This window comes from Myxocyprinus asiaticus, chromosome 2 (assembly GCF_019703515.2).
Source record: "Myxocyprinus asiaticus isolate MX2 ecotype Aquarium Trade chromosome 2, UBuf_Myxa_2, whole genome shotgun sequence".
In the NCBI taxonomy this organism is placed as follows: Eukaryota; Metazoa; Chordata; class Actinopteri; order Cypriniformes; family Catostomidae; genus Myxocyprinus; species Myxocyprinus asiaticus.
In genome coordinates, this window is record NC_059345.1 from 47,693,903 (window position 1) to 47,707,168 (window position 13,266).

Below are 13,266 nucleotides of genomic sequence, written 5' to 3' on the forward strand. Positions count from 1 at the left end.
AACAGTCAGGAAGAAACAGGAGAGAGAAAAAGCATGGGCAGTAAAGAGATAAAGGGGGAAACAGCAGTGGTCCTTTTGACTGTGATTTTGGTTTCCCTCCATCACCCTCCGCACAGATGCCTATCACTGTCCATGCACTGTCTGCAGTGGAGGCAATATACACCAATGCCATTCCCCACATTTTCATAATTATTATTTGCAGGGGAGTCATTGGGGTCTTCTATAAGGAAATGTAAGTGATGGGCATTTACAATGGCTTTTAAATCATGCAGGAGAGTGGGGGCCCTTTCAGAAATAATTGTGTCAAACAGCTTTTTCACCTTTTGCAAATCAATATGCACACTTATTCATAAACTGATGACTAACCATCAAAAGGCAGCACTGCTTTTTAATATACATCAGTGCATTTTAATGGATTATTTAGCAACAAAGCTGCAGACAGCAATATGAGAGCATGTTATATTCCCTGCAAAACGGTGATCCTGAATCTTTGGCAGGCAAGCATGCTCAGAATTTTTACACTTCATCTATATTTCACCTTTGTTTGCACAACACACACACACAAACACTGACACTTATACCCCAGTTTGCTGTTAAGAGAACAATCAAGATTTAAGACGATTAATTTCTGCAATTAAACCTCTAAACAGGAATAAAGAAGGAAAAGTCTATTCATTTACTTTTTCATTAAAATTATAGCCACACATGGGGCTTTGGGGTATGTGTATTAAATAATGCATCATTTCATAATTATATAGAACATATAGATTTTTTTAAATGGGATACTAGGCAAAATGGTGACTAATTAGATCACTGTGTAAAATATCTCCAGGGTTTGAGAGGAACAATGTTAAGTATCTTGCCAAGGATGTAATATATGTTCAAACAGATAATGAATCACAAATAGGTTATTATTTTACCTTTTTTTCTTGTGCATACACATCCCATTATGTATTTATTACATTTCATAATAGCATTTCAAATAGCATCTAGGGAGCATGTTGGCCTGCTAACAATAAGTTGTATTGTGTTTGAGTCTTAAACTTCAATTAGAAGTAACTGTTACTCAGTGATATGTTTAATTTGTGAGAAAAAGGTTCAGATGTGCACAATGACAGATTTCAGTGTTTGACTTATTCACACATAAACATACAGTTAATACACAGTTTAAGAAGGTCATGGAGAGCATGTTATTAAAGCAGAGATGCACTAAGATGAGAGATTATTCACATCTGTGTTAAGAGCACTTGGCAGAGCAGAGAAAAGGGAAATGCTGCGTCTCCGGCAAGTGCAATAAGAAGAGAATTAAAACTGCTCCAAAACGCATGACTTTGCCAAGCAAACAATGCCTGCAGTCTTTTTGAAAATTACAGTGGCTAATTTGAAATGAAACACAAACAGTTTTGTGTTTGTTTCGAACCTCTATTATGATTCTTTGCATAGACGACCCCACCCCCACCCCTCCTTGCTATATATAAAGTATGTAAATGCTAGCTGCAGCAGTCAAATACATCAATGAAAGTTGACAGCTGAATTATTAGCATAGCTGAAACATCAGTCTTTTGTTTTAACCCAAGAATGGAGCATTTTTAAAACTCACAATGGCTCTAATCAAATTCTCAAGGTTGTTCAGTTTAGCACTGTATTAGTTTAATAGTTTCTGGTTCGCCGTTGACGTTAATGACACATTCCTATGTAAATATAATGTGCCTCTGAAAAGCCATCAAAACATTTTAAGGTTCAATGAATGCGGTTTCATTTCACTGTGCCTTTTTTTCTTCTCCCCACTGAACAAGAAATCTCTTTTTATTTAGCAATCTCTTCTGCACTTACAGAAATAATAAGCAGACTGGATTGATTAATAAAGAGTTTTAAAGACTGATGCAATGCATTCTTACAAATAACTTTGGGAAAATAGCAGTCTGGATAGAGGAGACAAGGTTGTCCCTTCACTCCACTTCTCGCTCTCCCTGCTTTTATTGCCAAAGATAGACTAGACACCCCCCCCCCCAAACCCCCAGCATCCCCTTCTTCGCCCTGTGTTACTGTGGAGGCCTTTGGCAAAAATTCAGGCTCCATCATCAAGAGATGATAAAATGGCATATATTCTCACTCGTCAGAGACTGATGAAACCATTTAGAGTAATATACTGGAATACATCAAAGGATCTTGCATTGCGGGCGCCTCCTAGCATGTCACAATGTAAAAAGAGCAATATTTGTTTAATATCTGCCCCCGTTTCAAATTATTTCCTTGGAGCCTTTTTTCATCTTGTCCTCTGTTTATGGATACAAAGCATTGTCAGAGTGTTGTTTGAAGCTTAGTTTAAGTTTAAGTGTCAGTTTAAGCTTTGCTGAGCTGGGCTTTAGTCAGAGCATCACCCAAGCTTCTAAAGAAGATGTTTTGACAATGAGCCATCTCTTTATTTATTTTTAAGAGCATATTTACAATCATAATGGTGCTCAGTTTTGACAGGAAGCTTTTAATCTTCACCTATAAAAAATATCAATTATGACTCACAATGGAGAGAACATACAATTGTTCTTTTTGTTGTCTTGAATTATTTTATACCTTGGAACATTGTGTATTGTTTAACAGAAAGGAAGCAAGAAAGAAAGGGACAATTTAAAGGGGTAGTTCACCCAAAAATATAAAAAAAATATTTCATTATTACCTCAACATCATGTTTTTTCAAACCTGTATGAGTTTTTGGTAACATTTTATGAAGCCCACATTTATAATGCATTGTAAATATATATATATATATAATTTATATGTCTTGTAACACTTGACTTTCATTAATAAATAATTCACTAAAATTATATAATGCTGAACAGATCATTAGTTCATTTATATTTAAATAGTTAGAAATATGAGGTAATGCACTTGTTAATGTAAACTTATACATTTAACTAACAGTACATAATGCTTAACAGATCATGAATTCAAATTCAAAACCTTACAAATGTTTTGAACTTTCATTCATATATGGCCTTATACTTTTTAACATCTTCAAATGATTTTAACAATTGTTATATGACGACTAACAGATCATATGTTAATGTACATTTGAATACTTACAAATGTTATTAAACTTTTTCATAAATGAGCTCATGCACTTTTTTTGTAATACTAATACTTTTCTGAAATTATAATTCAGAAATTATTAGCATATTTCACCACGTCCCTATTCATGTTTACAAATTATTAATCAATGTCCAGGTAATTAGTAACCACGGTCTATAAATCCCATGCATTTGCTGTTTGTTTGTATTGGTGAGTAAGCATGCTTTTAATATAATTATTTTTTTTTTTTTTTTTTTTTTTTTTTACAAATCATTTATTGATTATTTGTTCATATTTTTGCAGTACCCAAACTAAAGTTGAAATTATTCAACCATTGTAAATGTTTATAAAGGTTTGCAACAAATTATTTAATACCTTTATGGGCTTGTAATGTGTAAGTTTGTGTTTTGTTAAATGTAGTTGTTTACTTGCTACAGACATCAACAACAACAGCACATCATAACAAAAACTATTATAATATAATGTTATAATAACTTTAAAATTAACTTAAATTTTATTATAAAGTGTTACCGAATGTAAGAAGTTTGTTATGGCTGTTTGTAAGAAGACACTGCTTTTGTAACTTCACTTAAAGCAGGCCAAGACCACTTATAATGTTATATGACCACATCATGAAGCTTTATGACTGTTTACACTATGTTGCTTTTGCATGACAGCACTTATGCAATACCTAATGTACTGTACTGTATATATTACAACTTCTGCGGATGAAATTGGATGTTGATTGTGTTATAATGCATTTCTCTCTTTACTGTATAACTATGAATATACTGCATATCATAATGTATTGTAACTGCAGTTACAAATATTTATAAAAGGTTATAACATATTATAATGTGTATTATGACATTATGAATGCATTATAATGCATGTATAATGCCTTTACAATGCATTATAAATGTTACCAACTTTTTTTCTTCAGTGGAACACAAAAGGAGATGTTAAGCAGAATGCTAGCCTCAGTCACCATTCACTTTAGTTGCATTTTTTTTTTTTTTTTTTGCATTCAATGAAAGTAAATGGTGACTTATGCTGTCATTCTACCTAACATCTCATTTTGTGATCCACGGAAAGAATGTCATATGGGTTTGGAACAACATGAGGTTGAATAAATGATGACAGAAATTCAACTATCCCTTAAAATTTTCTGTCACAGTTGTGATATTTCAGACCTTGTCCCGTCTTTTGGATTGTTCCAACCCGGTCTCATGACAAGTAATAATAATAGTATGAGCTGCTGAAATTGGGTAAAATAGTACGAGTTGGCTTGTAAAAAATCTTTTTACATAGAGAAAAATAAAAGAACCAACAAACAATGTTATTACAGTTTTTCCAGAGTTTAACCTCAAACCTAAACCTAAGCATAAAGTGTAAGCCTTTACCCAAACCCTAAACCTAACCATTACAGAAAACCACAGTTGTGTACCACAGAAGAAAGAGAAACATCAGGGTTTTGAATGACAAGGGAAGCGTATTAAAAATTATTCACACACATCAGTCATTTGAATTGCATAAATGAATTAGTTACCAAATTTGTTCACAGATGTTTCCTTTCTTGTTGGATAGGAGGATAGCTGATTTATTATTTTTATTATTTTTATTTATTTTTTTTATTTTTTTACAAACATTTTTTATGATTTCTCCATCTCGTATGAATTATTACAAGTTTTCATTAGACTATGCTGGATTGTGCCACATGCTCAAGGAAAACTGCCATTGTGGCTTGAATCCATATGCAAATAAATAAAGCTTTCAAATCAAAGTTAGGGTGGAGGATCAAACATAAGAGATGTGTTATTGATTTATTTGATTAGTTTCTTAATATACGAGGATGCTGAAAGGAAAGTGAAGGACTGGAAAAGGAAAGGTGCTTTTAAACTCATGCAGGAAATTAAAAGAGAGAGTTTGGAGATGTGATTCTATATTGGAGGGCATTCATTAGAGACTGACTTGAATTTTTATTTGACATTCGAAATGAGAGCAGTTGAACATCTTCAGATATTCTCTGTTTTGCTTGGTCTGAAATAGTCCTTCATTATCTGACTGTGCATTACAAGTTGAAGATCATGAAAAATACACTGGCACAGAGCATTTGGAATGGGTTTATTCTCTTCTCTAAATAAAAGCGCTAAAACATGCACTTGTTTGATTCCTTAGCATTTTTCAATCCTTTTGTGTGTGTGTTTGTGCGGTGATTACTTTTCCCCCTCACGGTTGTTCTCCCTGCGCTGAAAGCGAGTCACACTCCCTCGCTCGTTAAACAATCAGATTCTAAAGGGGAACAAAGTACAATAAAGATGAATTTCCACCATTTTAATTTACAGCACAAAGTATAAAAATAAACATTGAGGACTCAATTTAGTGTGCTTTTCAGGCGGAACACCTAATCCTTACCCCTCCTCGCCCAGCACTCCAGGATGGGGATTTTCCACTGGGAGGCTGTGGCCTCGTCTTGGGAGAGATAGGTAGGCAGAGTGGAGGGCCATTTTACGCTAAGCGTATCACCCCCGGGGCCCTGAGGAGCCCGGGAACAGATACACATACACGGCACACACAGCACACAGCAGCTCCGTGCTAATCACCCAAACAAGCAGGAAACTGTGATGCTTGGAGCTGTAGAGAAACAAGCACCTTAAGAGGCACTGCAAAGACAAAAACAAAGAAAAGAGTTTGTTAGACACGGATTGGAGTGGAGAAAAAGAACTTAAAGAACAAAGAAGGACATAAAAATGTGAGAAAACAAACTGGGACAGCAACTCTTCCTCTCCCCAAAGTGATTTGCCGCTCTTAACGCCTTTTCTGCCACTGCAGTGAATAGGATAGAAGGGTAAACAGATTGCTAAGTGTGTTTCGGTGATGCTGAAGGTAGCATTCCTCCTTCGCTCAAATATGATACAGAATATGGACTTTTTGCCTCTCTTTCTCAATTTTAGACCAATTAGAGGTTCATGTTAAAACAAAGTTTTCTGTAACAGAATCAAATTTGACCCACACCAACTCCAGATCTGCACATTTCCGGCAACAACAACAACACACATACACACACACACACACACATACAGGCGTACAGTTTTCTCCTATGGAACCTGTTGTCTACAATGCGGGGGCTCTGTACCTGCTGAATAGCCTCTCACCACAGGAGGCTGAGAATTTTTTTTCCCCTTTTTGAGCCTGAGTTTTTCCTTTTTTCAGAGTGAGTGGTGTGTGTATGTGGGTGTGGCAATTTGTGAGTGTTCTGTGTGAAAGAATAGCACAAGCTAGGCAAGCATACAATATAACAGACACTGATTAACAGATGAATAAATCTATTTCATTGTGATAAAAAGAAAAATAAGCCTTAGAAGATTTGTTAAAAATAAAATGAAACATATTCTTTGATAGAATACATGTGCACTGATTTGTATGTCATAGTTTCTGCATAGTTTATGGAGCTAAACATTAGTGGAATTTTGTTGGTGTAAATGAGTCTCATTTGCTGCTTGCATCCAGCTGCATCCAATCTCCACAATGTGGTGGATTTCAAATTTGACATTTAAAGAACAAACAGAGCTCACATGGGTGGCATATTTGCTCATTGTTCTTAAGAAGATAAAACTTAGGCTTGTGTGCAATTTGGATCTTTTCTGATGTCTTTTGTGCAGGTCTGCAATGCCTCATTCTCTCTTACGCATGCAAACGCACACTCACACTGGAGTGGTTTGAGACCAGTTCAGTACAGTGGCTGGAAGCCATGTAGAGGACTCCATCATTGAGCGGAAGTGACATATATAGGCAGCCTGTGGCCTTATCTGACAAGATAGTATGGTAAGCCAGGATTAGCATCTAGATCAGGGTAAGTGGACCTCTGAAGGGGAACAATGGCTTGAGAGAGTCCCGCGGATGTAAGATATGGCAATAGAAGTATAAATGGTGTGGACAGAGTGAGCTTTAAAGGGAAAATTCAGCCAGAAAGGAAAATTCTGTCAACATTTACTCACCCTCATTTTGCCCCAAACCAGTATGGTTTGCTTTCTTCCCTGGAACACAAAACGAGATGTTAGGCAGAATGTTAGCCTCTGTCACCATTCACTTTTATTGCATATTTTATTTCTCATGCAATAAAAGTGAATTGTATCTGAGGCTATCAGTCCCTAAAATTCTGCCAAACATTTTTGATGAGTTAAAGTAAATGATGACAGAATTTCAATTTTTTTTGGTGAACTATCCCTTTAACAAAACCAGAGTGACAGCAACACACTGAGCTATTAGAATGATTGGCTCTTTCATCCCATCCTCAGTCATTTTTTGATGCTCATTTCTTTTTCGGCCATGTTGCATTTTCCCTTCTTTTGGCCGAACAGACCAAAGTGTGCGGCAGCAATATGCTGCAAATTTGGACAAAGACTTTTTTGGTGGTCTGTCATGTGAATGCCACTTCGGTCTGATGTAGCATCACATTGGAGGAGAGGACTAAGTGGCTCTGTTTTTTGAACTCTTTCTTTGAAATAGGCAAGGCAATCCCCGTTGGCCCAGGGATCATTTTCTATTTACATTTCCCTTTGCCAACGACAGAGGCGACTCTGGCCAAATTCACAAAAGAAGATCCACATTGGAAAATCCAGCTAATCCCTGATTGAAAGTTAATGCATTAGCTTCCATGTATAAGCTCTGGCAGATTTTCCTAGGAAACAGAAATAAAAAAAACCAACATGATCATTTCTACAGTGCACAAAAAACTAGGGATCTTTTTGGTCAAAGGAAGCAACACTTCAAGGCACACACAACCCATGACAGTGTCAGAAATCATGTCCATTTTTCAAGTACAGACTTTCATGTGCAGAAAGAAGAGAGAGCATTCATTCTGTTCCCATCCAATCAAAGGCGAACAGAAGGGGGGTTAACATCCTCAGTTGTTCTGCCAGGAGTATGAGGGCTACAGAGATTCAGATCTAGGGGGAAGATGTTTGATGATTTCAGGGGCACGTGCCCACCTTGTACCTGCATGTCTGTAAGGCAGTTATTCCCTCCATGTGAATGCATCTTTTCCTTTTATGTCCTGCTCCGTTTCCTCTTCTCTCTTTCCCCTCCCCTGGTTCTTCATAGGCTAGTGGCCATGGCTGGAGAGAGAATCTTCACAGATGGCATGACTGCTTGTCTTTTGGGGAGGGGGAGTTAAACAAGCTTAAACTCTCCTATTTTCCTTTTTCTTTTCTTCGGGCAAAACTTTGGACTGCAACTTTTGAGGCCTGGCGCAAGCTTTATCTCTGCCCACATGCCAGGGATGTGTGGGGTCCTCAGAGGAGCTCCGGTTGGATGCTGAGTCTGTGGGTGCACTGCGTCCTTCATCAACGAGGCCATCAGCAAAGCGTCCGGTTGCAAGCCAAAGCCAAAGCCGAGCTCCGTCTCACGGTACAGCTGGTCATCCCAGATTCGCTAGCCATTTTAAGGGATACTCAGTCCAGGATTTGATAAGGGAGTGCTTTAGCACTCTGTCTCTTCCCTGTGGAGCACTGGAGGCAGTCTCTTGGTTAGATGGATAAGAAGCTCCTTTACTGGAAGTGATGGATTGTGGCTGGCACGGCAACGCTCTAATCAGCTTCTTAGAAGTTAAGCGTGGGCTCTAATGGTGTAGACTTGTCAGGACCCTGACGTCTCTGCCATCTCTCTTAATGCTGATAGTCAAGCTTGTGAGATTCTGTGAGAAATGAAGCTGTCCTCCCTCGGCGTATGGACTGTGTTGTACTCTCCCAAACATTAGCAGAAACACAACCTGCCTTAATCTGTAACGAGAGAGAAATAGAGGTACTGGGCCAAACAGATAAACAAAAAAGCATCTCAGCGCAAGAGAAGGTATAAAAATGAAGGAACTGAGAGAGGAGATATCGCTCAGACTGAAAAAGAGCAGCGTGTGGACCGTTGGCGTGTGTTTTAAGTGATGGCCCTGAGGAGTAGATATCAGACAGTGAGGGAGGTGAAGGTGTGAGTACCACAGAGATCTTCGGTTATTATCCTCCACTCTGGGGCTCTATGGTGACCCGATAATAAGGCTCTATTACCACTTAGCCTCTCTCTGTGCCTGTCTATCCAGCCCTGTCTCAATGCTCCTCTCGAGTGGCTCATCGTGCTTGCCACAATCCACTTCATCACTGTGCGCCTCATCCACAGAGTTGGCCCTGCAGGGGTCAGATGGCCAACTTGACCTGTGTCGATAGGAGCACCTGATAGTGACGTCCAGGCATTGTGCTGCCTCCATCCACAGATTTACAGTTACAGATCTCTTTCTCTCTCTCCCGCTCTGTCTGCCGTAAAGGCAAAAAATCCAGACTTTTCTCCAGAAGGGTCTGTGCATGATAAATTTGTATGCTTTTAACTGTAAAGACCTCATGCAAGGGAAGGCCAGTGATGTATTTGGATTAGATCTGAGTTGTGCTAAAATGTTTTTAAGCATATCCTGAGTGCTCTTTTCTCTCTTGTAGCCGTTGATTTGATCACTTCAAAATACGCAGACCTATAAATGGCAAAAAAAGAGCACATTCTAATGTGCTTGAGTGGACTTTGTAGAATGAATATCCATTATATTTTGTAATAGATATAGTGCTTACTGAGTGGTTTCATTATGGATTTACTATGCCGTCTTTATTTAGGGTGAAGGTTATATGAGAATTAAGTTCACCTTGACCTTTGGTACTCTCGTGCAATTACTTATTGAATTCTAATTATATAGACAGATTATAGCATTTTTTAAATATGATTGCAATATTTAATACACTTTAAAAGTTGTATGTGCCCATTCAGTGTACAATTTTATAACATCATAATTAAGCTTAGAAAGGATTTATCATCACTGTGCTTCAAGCATAACCTAATTCTCATTTTCATAAAAAAGCATCTGTGAAATAGTCTACATTAAACTCATTTAATGGTCAGCTAATGTGTGTGTGCTTTTTCCTTGTCCTCTGCAGACATCTACATGTAGTTAACTTTTACATAAAGTCCCCAGAGTCAAGCCAGCATTTAAAGGGGCCTTTGACAGAATTTATAGATTTTTTCACTTAAATCAGTTGAAAACACATCGACATCGGTGGCAAATTAGGTTCCAGTAATAAGGCTGCACATCCTTTCTCACTTTAACTAAGAGTAGTCTAGCATGAGGTGTCCTTGGGTAAATAATAGAGGCATCGCACTCTCGCTTTCTTTTTCTCTCCCACAAAGGTACTGCTTTTTATTGTGACATTTTTCATCCACCTCTTGTACTCCTGACCACTATTTTACCTCCATTCCTCTCTCCAGCTTTCCATTCAGCCTTTCCCCAGCACTCATTTCTTCCTCATTTGTACCTTTAAATATTTATCTTTCTCTACCTCCCGGGCTCACATATTTCTAAAAACAGTAGGGTAGCTACATTCTTAGAAGGTCTCAGAGAGGTTACAGCAAAATAATGCTATGGATGCAGGCAGGCGGAGAGACATTGCCTGGCTCAGCTCGGAGGTATTTTTGCAGGTGCTGTAGAAAAGGACCCTTCTGCAGCAGTGTGTCTTGGATGGATCCTGACAAAGCCTTCTCTTTGGATGCCAGATGGACCCATGCATTCCCCATACTCTTGCGCAGTTAAGACCTAGGCTTTTCTCTCCACACCCCCTCCACCACCACCTTTTTTTTCATTTTTCACAACAAAAGAAAAGCGCCTTGGCTCAAAGAAAACCACAGCTGAATTTTATGGTGCCGTTTCTTTTGCCAAGCTGATTTTAGCAATTCAAAAGACGAAGTGCATGGAAATGCTGTTTCGGCTGCGTCGTCGATACACTTTTGATGCAAGTTTGAATTGGTAGATATGTTTTCCACACTAATATATTGGTGCTCAGCAGGAAATCTTGATAAAATCCAGAAGCACACAGCCGAGATGGAGCCCAGCTCAGAGTGCTGTTGGAGCAAGGTTTCTTCTCCAAAATGCCTATAAGGCCGAATTGGGTGGCAGCAGTGTCAGCGGGAACGTGCTTGTGCAGTGATCCAGATTATCACAAATACACGCTTATGCTTGTCATTGACCGTGTGAGTGCGCGCACACACACACACACACACACACACACACACACACATACACATGTTGGTGTGGCTATCCTTATGAGGACTCTCCATAGACATAATTATTTTTATACTGTACGAACTATAGATTATATCCCCTAACCCTAACCCTACCCCTAAACCTAACCCTCACAAAAAAACTTTCTGCATTTTTATATTTTCAAAAAAACATTGTTTAGTGTGATTTTAAAGCAATTTGAATTATGGGGACACTAGAAATGTCCTCATAAACCACATTTATAGCATAATACCCTTGTAATTACCAGTTTGTAACCTAAAAAAAAATTCCTCGTAAACCACCCAAACCAGCCCACACACACACACATGCACACACACACACACACACACACACACACACACACACACACACACACACACACACACACACACACACACACACACACACACAGAGAGAGAGAGATACTTGCACTGGGCTATGCACACACACACATGAACAAACACACACTGAAATAAATGTTTATGCTGGCCATTGAGAGCACACACACATAAGCACAAATACATGTAGTCTCTGCAGCTTGATTATACAAACAATTGGAGTGCTTTACTGGGAATACAATCAAAGAAATCAGAGCTAAAACAAATCCCCAGGGAGAATGAAAACACATTAGATTCATGTACTCTTAATTATATGTGCTCTTAAGCTTTGATGTATTAAAAAAGCATCAATTGTTTGCTGAGCTGCAGGTTCTCAGAGGCGGCTGTAGTTCAGCCTTTTATGCTCAAACCCTCCTTTTAGTTTTTATATTAAGTTATACATTGATTGTATTTTTTCTACTAATAGCCACATTACTCACAGGTCTTCATATTTTTTGTTTTATTTTCCATTCAAGCCTATAATTTTTAAAGTGGCCTCAGTATCTGTGTTTTGTCCTTGAAGCAGAATCTGATATGCTAAGTCAGTGACTACTTTTACATTAAAGCGGCTTATTGCGAGAACGTGGCATATTGCGAGAATGTAGCATTCCCGTTTAAATGCACTGTATAAGCGGCATACACTTTGCTCCCGTATACATGCGGCTCGGTCAGTAAGCAGCTTTCTCCACAGCAATATAATTTCCTCGCAATGCTTGTGTAAATAACAAACCTGGTATCCGAGGAAGACTTCACTATTTTTATTCCCCGTTGCTTCACTTTATTCACAGATATTCCAGAGTTATTGCTGTGTTTGTTTTCTTAACTTTTTTTGCGACCTGAAGCGGAATTTCGCTACAATAGTGTGGTTTCCCTCTTACGTAAAACTCTGGGATTCCCCCGATGTACCAGTGCATTTACACGACCGTGAGGGACCATCAATATTTTACATTGGTGTGTATTAATGGGTATAGTTTACAGTTTTCCCACTGTAGTCCCAGAAATGTTGAATTCTTTCCACTGTGTTTACTTGTTGTTGGGCTCCATCCTATGATGTTTGTTTTTCGGTGTGTTCACGCACATGCGCATTCTTCAAAAACCTGTTACAACACAGCTTATGCATTTACATGACCACATAAGCCACGTTCTCCGGGAAAAACCTGTGTTAAACCACTTTCTCTTAATCTCTAAAAATGGTGTAAGGAAATCTGCATTCTTGTTTACATGACCTTTCAGCAGTGGCGATTTCTCAGGGCCAACAAAGCCTTCTCTGCTGGCGTAACATGCCTAATAAATAATTTTTTTGGCATCCTTTCATTCTCATTCTCAATTTGTTCTCATTGATGTATTTCCAATCGCTTTCCACTCCTAATTCATCTACAAACGAATAGCAAAAAACAGAAAGTTTATCCAATCAGAATTTATTCCCTGATGCTTACAAGCAAAGTGTTACAACTGTTTCACAAATCGCATGCCAGAAGCCATGCTCCTTAGCCGAAGCAGCGCGTGAGTCTGAGCTCCACCCCGTCAGGCCAGAATTTCTACAGAATCCCTCAACACTGCAGTGAATAGGCATCTAAAGTCAGATTGTCAGATTCATCAGCCAATCAGATTGATTTATTTGTTCTTGGTGGGTGTGGTCTTTAGGATATGTCCCAGTCAAGGCCTTCTAGCTAGCCTTGAGTGACGCAATCATGCTTTATGTGACGTAATTTGAAAGCGAAGAGCGCAAGATCTTGCTGACAA

General features: G+C 38.5%; 1 long non-coding RNA gene across 1 annotated transcript in view; it reads right to left on the reverse strand.

The window, feature by feature from the left end:
• Positions 1 to 5,243: 5,243 nt before the first annotated feature.
• The window catches only part of LOC127410118 (uncharacterized), a 36,038-nt gene continuing 28,015 nt past the window's right edge, over positions 5,244 to 13,266 (reverse strand). Inside the window, exons 2-3 of the long non-coding RNA XR_007892082.1 lie at positions 5,482 to 5,729; positions 5,244 to 5,358 (exon numbers count right to left, since the gene is read on the reverse strand). This is a non-coding gene — a long non-coding RNA (uncharacterized LOC127410118). The remainder of the gene's footprint in view (positions 5,359 to 5,481; positions 5,730 to 13,266) is intronic.